Raw genomic sequence first — 8,708 nt, forward strand, 5'->3', positions numbered from 1 at the left:
TCCTGCGAGAGGTGCCGCTTCGAGACTGCGGGCTCGGGCGCTCTGCTGGTTTCCCCGGTTTCGGGCTTCCGCGGGCGCTCAGCACCACCGCAGCGGGCCTCCTGCCCAGCCGTTAGGAAGCAAAGCTAATGAACAAATCCTGGATTTGTTCCACTCTTTGCAAAGGGTACAGGCTTATCCTGACTGAGCAAGGCTTTCCGAATATGAAGCTCCCACATCGTTAGAAACAAGGTTGGTCAGAACTTTCTATAATATGTTCCCCTCAGAAAGCCTAGGAGACTGGTATTTTGTGCCCTGTTGAAAAAAAAACTGAGGCTCAGAGACGGTGATAAACTTGCCCAGAGTCGCCCAGCAACTGAGTGCCAGAGTCAACCATTCATGCAAGCTCTTGTCCGCTCCACTAGGCTAGGGCTCACAGCCTACTCCGCATTTCCATGGACGCACCATTTTATTCTGGAGGGTTAGATCCCAGCCACCCAGAAGAACACTGGAATTTTGAAACACTGGAAGTGGCTTAGGGTAAATTCCTTCCGGTTTCTGCTTGCTAGATCCCTAATTTCCAAGGTGGAGACGTGTATTTAAGTAAAACACAAAGCATATGAAGCTCTATATCCTGAGTCCATATTATGGTGGCCAGAACTGGTGTTCAAAAATTAGCAGGCTCAGGGCGCCTGGGTGGCTCAGTTGGTTAAGTGTCCAACTCTTGATTTCAGCTCAGGTCATGATCTCAGGATGGTGGGATTGAGCCCTGCGTCAGGCTCCGCACTCCGCGGGAGGTCTACTCGAGATTCTCTCCCTCCGGCTCCCCCTCCCCCCACTCACACCCTCTCTCTCTCTCTCAAATAAATAAATCTTTTTAAAAAATCAGCAGGCTCATGGTATGATGCTTTGTCGACATTTTAAATGGCTGTGCCTAGAACTAACCTAACCTAAGCTTACTACCTTTTTTAAAAATGCTGGTAAGTAGGATGTAGTTCTGAAGCTTTCTTCCTTCTTTTTTACTGTGATTCCACATTTGTCACTTTGCCCAAGAACCACTGGGTATAAAAGAACTGTGAAATCTATTATCTCCAAAGAAGATTCACTTTCGGACTCCTCCTATTGAGGAACCCTGAATAGTCTGAGTTACTTCACAAGAGTAACACGTGTGGGAAGGCCTAATAATATGTGCTAAATTAAAATCCCAGAGGAGTTCAACCTTAGCTGTTGGGAAAGCGTATAGCAGTGGGCCTGGGAGATGAGGTCATTGAGGGCTTGCCTCTGCGAACCTGATTTTTTTTTTTTTAAGATTTTATTTATTTATGTGACAGAGAGACAGCCAGAGAGAAAGGGAACACAGCAGGGGAGTGGGAGAGGAAGAAGCAGTCTCCCAGCAGAGGAGCCCGATGTGGGGTTCGATCCCGGAACGCCGGGATCATGCCCTGAGCTGAAGGCAGTTGTTTAATGACTGCGCTACCCAGGCACCCCAAACCTGATTATTTTTGATGAAGAGTTTTCATTTTATTTGTGTAACAAAGTGCCTCTCATACAAGTAACAATAACAATAATTATTAGAATAATAGTTAAACATGGGGATGCCCGGGTGGCTCAGTCCATTAAATGTCTGCCGTCAGTTCAGGGCATGATCCCGGCTGGTATCCTGGGATCGAGCCCCATGTCGGGCTCCCTGCCCAGTGGGATATCTGCTTCTCCCTCTCCCTCTGTTGCTCCCCCTGCTTGCTCGCTCTCGTGCTCTCTCTCGCTTTCAAATAAAGTCTTTAAAAAATGGGTAATAATTAAACATAGTATTGCTCCAAGGCCCTTATCTAAGTTCCTTTCCCATTTTCAATTTTCAGTAAAAGAACAAACACAGATACGTGTTTCAGTTGGGAAATCGTGCTCCTATGCAATATTTTTATTCCATTTTAAGTTTCTTCAGGCCTGCCTTTGTTATTGTAATACCCACTGCTGTAATAAAACAAAATGCTCACATTTTCAGTACTGTAGTACAGCTGAAGTGTACTGTGATTTCATACGAAGGTTCAGGTCTTTGTGGTTAACTGTCAGCTTGCCTCCACGCAGGGATCCCAAGGGCCCAAGTTCTTGCTGTCTCATGGCCTGGCCATCCTCTAGGGCCTTGGGGGTTTGTTTGGCAGCGAGGGAAAGAGAGGACATAGAAGGAATGGCTGCTTCTGAATGGCCTTAGGGTGGGAGGCACATCATTTCCACTGTAACTCACGAGCCATCTCTAACCACATGCACCACCTCCTTGCAATGGGAACAGGCAATGTAGTTCCCAACCGAGCAGCCATTTCCCAAACACCACGCTCTACCGTGGAAGAGGGAGGAAAAATTCCAGTGCACACGTGACTATCTCAGCCACAAAGCAAGAGTCCATGCCTTCTACAGTTGTGTTACTCACAGAGAAAGTTTTAGCATATCAAATATTTATCATCTCAAACCCTTCCTTGGGCCCTTTATCCCACTACCTTTGATGGCCTTTCCTGGGGACATGACTTCCTCAGGGAGGCCTGATGTGACATGTGGGCAGCTATGGTATGACCCCAAATAATTAGTTTCACACTGAATAATTTCCTTATTTTACTCCCATCTTCCTAATGAGGCTGTCGCTCTGTGACAGCAATGAATTTACCTGTCTCATTCATCACTATATCCTTAGTGCCTAACACTGCCCTGGCATCTTACAAATAATAAATATTTGAGAAGGAAGGGAAATCAGGAGAAAGAAAGAAAGAAAGAAAGAAAGAAAGAAAGAAAGAAAGAAAGAAAGAAAGAAAGAAAGAAAGAAAGAAAAAAAGGAAGAGGGGGATGGGGCTGGTTGGCTCTGGAGGGAGCTCAGTTTGGCTACCTGTAATTTGCATCATATGGGATTTCAAGAGCGTAACCATGAAAGGGCCGGTCACATTTCAGGGACAAGGATCCTTCCCTTTAGGAAAAATAGCTGTGCATACTCAAATAAGCCTTCTTGGCAACCTCTGAAAGCAACTGAAGGAAACTAAAGTTTTTCTGCCTTTAGCTTCTTGCTGGAGAGGAAAAATTTACCTCTATCCTTTAAGATTCTTTTAGCTAGTCTAAGAATTCAGCTGACCTGAGACATTAATAGGAGAAAATCGAATTTAATTATATATGTATGGGGATTCCACATAGATATGTGTTCCAAAGACAGTTAGGCAAAGTGAGGCATATGTCATCCTGGACTAAGGAGAAGAGGGTAGGAGTCTGGAACTTCAAAGGAAAGGAAAAAATTCACAGGAAGATAAGAAAGAGTAAATGCTTGGTAAACAAAAGTTTGCTGGGCCATACAGAAACAATGGGACATAGGGAGGAATTGTAGTAATCAGACCTTGCTAAATCCTTCTGTGTCTACCAGCCCTAATTCTTGTTATACTGTACTTATCAATGGTGATTGCTCTTTTCCTGGAGGAGGTCTCTCTAAATTCTTGTAGGTAGTTAGGGGGAAGGTCAAATTTTCTTCCTGAGTCTTTTGGGCCTTGATTGTTTTCAGCTCAAATAATCTGCATGCCAAAGGGGGGCACGTCTTAAGGTGGCCTGCCCTTAGCCCCTACATTCTCAATGCTTCTAAATGCAGTGGAATACAACTCAACATCAAAAAGGAACAAACTATTAAAACATACTACAACATAATAAATCTCAAAATCATTATGCTAAGTGAAAAAAGAGACAAAAAATAGTACATACTGTATCATCCATTTACATATAATTCTAAGAAATGCAAACTATAGTAACAGAGAGCAGATAAGCAGTTGTCTCAGCACAGGGGTAAGGTGAGATGGGATGAGTGGGTGTGTAGGATTACAAAGAGCATGAAAAAACTTTTGGGGGTGATGGGTATGTTTTCCTAATTGTAGTCATGGTTTCCTGTGTGTATACATGTCAAAACTTTTCAAACTATACACTTCAAATATGTGGGATTTATTATATGTCAATCATACCTCAATAAAACTCTTAAAAATAAAATAAAAATAGAAAATAAACGTGAAATTAAAAGTGTACTAACCCAGAACCACATCCCTCCACACCATCATTCCAAACTCTTGGGTGGTTTGTGTCTTAAAAATGCTTCATAGGTAGACAAGTATCTGTCTCCACTGTAAAGCTAGTAAGTATGCATTCATAATGCGCCTTTTGAAGAAACAGCAAAATTCTGTTGAGCCCTGAGTATGACTTCTCTCTTTCAGAAGATGACTGAGTCATGGAGACAGAGTGGGCTATTTAGATCTCCTATTTGCACATACTACATGCACTTACGTAAACTCTCACATGTTTCAATCTGCTTTTTCCAGGATCTGTGTCCAAAGCCATCACTGACCCCCAGCCCAAGCAGCCAGCCACCCCCCCACCGCTACCATGGCCGAAGACGCGGACATGCGCAATGAGCTGGAAGAGATGCAGCGAAGGGCTGACCAGCTGGCTGATGAGGTGAGGGATGGGACCTGAGAAAGGAGCAAAACCTGGGGAGCTGAGTAGTTTGTCTTATTCAGGTTCAGGCAGAAAATCTCTTCTAAGATCTCCATTTTTAAAATGGAGGAGTATGACTGATTTTCTCTACACCTAACACCTCTACAGACAGGAATGGGTTGATAAACCTATATAGGACTAATGTCTTAGCCTAAACGCCCAATTCCTAGCAATCTAGAGAAGTCAAGATCCTCTAAGAAAAGCAATGTCTTTGGGTGTCAGGAGCTGCCTAATTCTGAGAGCTGATTGTTACATTTTCCAGACTCTTGCAAGCTGGTATTAAAATTGAATTATATAAATTGATAACTAAATAGATTATATTAAAAATAAAAGGCAATAAATACTCAAAACTCTTCACTTCTTAATTATTTTCCTGTATTCCTTAATTATTTGCTGTATTTCCTTAATTATTTGCTGTATTTCCTGTATTACCTATACTCTTGAAGTTCTTGACTTGTGTTAAATGTATAGTGTAGGAATACCATAGAACAGTGTGTTACTGTACATCTTCCCAAGTTGACCTTCAGTGATGCCTTGCTGTAGTTAAAAATCAGACAGGTTAAGGGCATTTATATCCAGGAATCATGGTTTGACTTACTGTTTTGTTGACTGTCTAGACTTAAGAAAGTGGAGAAAATATTAATAACATAGATTAAACTTAAAAGTGTGCATGTCTCTAGCCATTACTCTTTAAATAACACCAAAAAAATGGAGAGAATATTCTAGTATTTGAAAATTTTTATTCTCTTCAGCAAAGAAGTCACTTGCGTCTTGACAGACTAGCAAAGTCCCAACATTTCTCCATTGTTTCACTTTCCTCTTACTCATTAATGCAAATGAAAATATCAACCAACATTCATGTCAGCACTACACTTGTCCATTGCATGCTTAGCAGTGGACATAAGAGTTCAGCAAAACTTAACAAAAGCTTTCTGTGTGAATGAGTTGGCTACGTGGATGGAATTTATAATCAAGGGCTTTGTATATTTGATTATCTGTAAATTCTATGTTCTCTATCCCTTATATCAGGAAAATAACAAATTTAAATACGCCTATACATATATGTATATTCATATCTGATTCATATTCATGTATTCATATATATTAGCATTTATGAGCATACCACTGCTTACAGCCGTTCTATTTCAACTGCTTAGCAGCCTACTAACAGCTCTTCCAAGAAAGTTAACGTTCTTCCCGCTCCTGCAGAATCTTGTCCAAAATAAGTTTGTCACTTAAAAGCAAAGCCTTGAGAAATCACACTGGTTGCTGGAGTCTAGTAGTTTCAAAGGAACTGAGAAAAAAGTGACAATGATGTGCCTGAGGGACCAGTGCTGACTTCAGACTTTCCATCTCACTTTGTCTAATCTAAGGATGAAGATAATTATTATAGCTGTCTCCTATAGGCTAGTTATTTCAAACATGCTTGATTTTTTTTCACCCCAAGGCGACAGCTTAATTTGTATTGATAAGAACTTGCTATTGTGTTTCTAGAAGCTTTATAAGAAACTTGATGTTAGATTCATCTCAATTCATGAGAAATTGTGTTTGTGTTTAAAACTCAATATTCCTGGTCCAGGGAGGCCAAATTAATCCTCTGAGTATTTGAGATAATTTTTCATGCATCCTGCACATGCAAAATTATCTTTTCCAGATTACTTTGTCTTTGATATCAAGATCAGCTTCATATGGTTTTGATTTTAGAAGATCAGCTTTAATGTAATTGCTTTAGGGAATCTTATTATGTAGAAAGACTGATAGGAGAGAGATTGAAAATGTGTTCCGTTACAAACTTGAAAGAATATGTGATAGTAACTGTTTGTGTTTCTCAAGTGAAGAGAGTAGTTCGGATTTTCCAAGACCTCTGGATCCTGCATTCATAATTTTTTTTTTTTATCTTAGTCACTGGAAAGCACCCGTCGTATGCTCCAACTGGTTGAAGAGGTAAGGAGTGGCCATATTTTAAGATAAACTAATCCCTTTTGCCGGCATATTCTTTTCCTAGACCCTGCTGCCTTTTCTTAGTACATGATCCCATAGATTCCCTTGTAGCCTACCTGGAATCCACATTAATGAGGGAGATGTCAGGTAGCCATCAAAGGATCCCCTTTCCCTCCCAGCCCTGGCTACCTTTATAGTCTAGGAATTAGAGAAGGATGGTATTTCCAAGGAAATGCTCCTAAGAGATCACAGAAGATTGAAACACTTAAAGCAAATATAAAGATATTACCTACATAAAAACTTTACTTGTAATGATTTTGATGCCTCTAAGTCACATCTAAACTTGATATTCTATTTTGATTTAGCCACACATGACTTTTAAAAATATATATCCCCATAGATACAACATTTTCAGAAATTGTAATATTGAGAGTCAGGCACTAAAAGTCATGAAGTAATAGGAAAATTCTTTGATAAAAGGAACTTCAAATCCATAACGCAAATATAGAAGCTCTTTTATATTCCTGACTCTGGATTGAACATCCATTTGCGAGGCATGGTTAATGAATCCCAAACTATTTTTAAATGGGTAAAATAGGGCAGATAGCAATAATGGAATCAAAGGGGCATTTACAATAAACCTTGCTCATTCCAGTTGGGAAGAGCAGCAGTCTACCAGGAAGAATAAGTGGATTAATTGAACTTGCCCATTGGGACAGATGAAGTGGAAAAAGAATGGGATGGGCTATATTTATCTTAACTGAATAAAACAAGCCTAATAGTTTTTATTCAGTGAAATGCTGTTTTAGCTATGCTTTGAAACTGCTTATCAATTCATGTGTGGTTATCATTTTTAGAGATCTTGCGTGTTCTCGAGCAGAATGATTTAATGAGTCTACTTGCCTCGCGCTACTGTAAATTGCTTATGCGATGACATGAAAGGAAAGAAAGATCAATGTTATAAGGCTAAAAGGAAGTTCGGCTGCCTCTCACGCTCCAGAAGCCAACATCTTCCTTTATTTCTGCAGCTTCAGTTTCTTACCGAGAAATAAAATATTGGCTAAATGTGAATTGCCACAGGAGGTGTGGGGAGAAGGGGGCACCATGAGCTCCCCAGGGCACTGGGGAAGGGTGGGAGGCACACTTAATGAAATCTGTTCTCATGAAAAGTGAGCTTTTTAGCCTGCAGTGTGGCACAAACTGCACACACACACACACACACACACACACACACACACACACACACCCCGGAAGGCAGGCCAACAAAGGAGCACAGAAAGCAGCTTTCCCTCTCTAAATGAAGAGAAATGTTGTCTTTGCTCTATCCTGGGAACACCACTCATGCANTCACGCTCCAGAAGCCAACATCTTCCTTTATTTCTGCAGCTTCAGTTTCTTACCGAGAAATAAAATATTGGCTAAATGTGAATTGCCACAGGAGGTGTGGGGAGAAGGGGGCATCATGAGCTCCCCAGGGCACTGGGGAAGGGTGGAAGGCACACTTAATGAAATCTGTTCTCATGAAAAGTGAGCTTTTTAGCCTACAGTGTGGCACAAACTGCACACACACACACACACACACACACACACACACACACCCCGGAAGGCAGGCCAACAAAGGAGCACAGAAAGCAGCTTTCCCTCTCTAAATGAAGAGAAATGTTGTCTTTGCTCTATCCTGGGAACACCACTCATGCAGAAATACTCGAGGACCAAGAAGGAGGCAGGCATTCTAAATCTGAGTGCTGGCGAGGCTTTCAGAGTTGACTCATTGTCCCTCAATCCATCATGAGAACAAGCGAAAGGAACAAATCTTCTTAACAGTCCCACGTGACTTCTCACGTTGACCTGAAGGGAACCCACATGTCAGCTGACATAATTAGGTTATACCTCTTTATGACCTTCAACCATAGCCTCCAGGCTCGTTTTTCATTTCCATTTACGTGTGTGCACGCGTGAAGTAAATTTCTAAAATACCAGGACTATCGCCCATCGCTCTACCTGTGCGGTGTTGAAACCCTGCCTAGAACGTGGGACACGGTGGAGCATATGCGTCAGAATGCATCACCAGAACTGGCTCCTCAGCCATCGGAGTCTTTGGGCCAACGAATACTACTTTTTTTTTTTGCCTCTTCTTAAATTGCAAGCAGTGTTGACCAGTCTTGAGTAAGGGGTGTCTGCTCTCATTTATTCTAGGGGGGAGAAAGTCTCAAAAGTTCTATTGATTGAAGTAGGATACTTGAATCATACATTTTTGTTTCTCCTGAATGATTTCTCTTTTTTTTTTT

General features: G+C 41.3%; 1 long non-coding RNA gene across 1 annotated transcript in view; it reads left to right on the forward strand.

Annotated features, from left to right (window-relative positions):
- Nucleotides 1-6,588, forward strand: part of LOC117795573 — a 57,857-nt gene extending 51,269 nt beyond the window's left edge. Inside the window, exons 2-3 of the long non-coding RNA XR_004619644.1 lie at nucleotides 4,305-4,440; nucleotides 6,382-6,588. This is a non-coding gene — a long non-coding RNA (uncharacterized LOC117795573). The remainder of the gene's footprint in view (nucleotides 1-4,304; nucleotides 4,441-6,381) is intronic.
- Nucleotides 6,589-8,708: the final 2,120 nt, after the last annotated feature.

The sequence above is a fragment of the Ailuropoda melanoleuca genome, chromosome 13 (genome assembly GCF_002007445.2).
Source record: "Ailuropoda melanoleuca isolate Jingjing chromosome 13, ASM200744v2, whole genome shotgun sequence".
Taxonomy (NCBI): domain Eukaryota; kingdom Metazoa; phylum Chordata; class Mammalia; order Carnivora; family Ursidae; genus Ailuropoda; species Ailuropoda melanoleuca.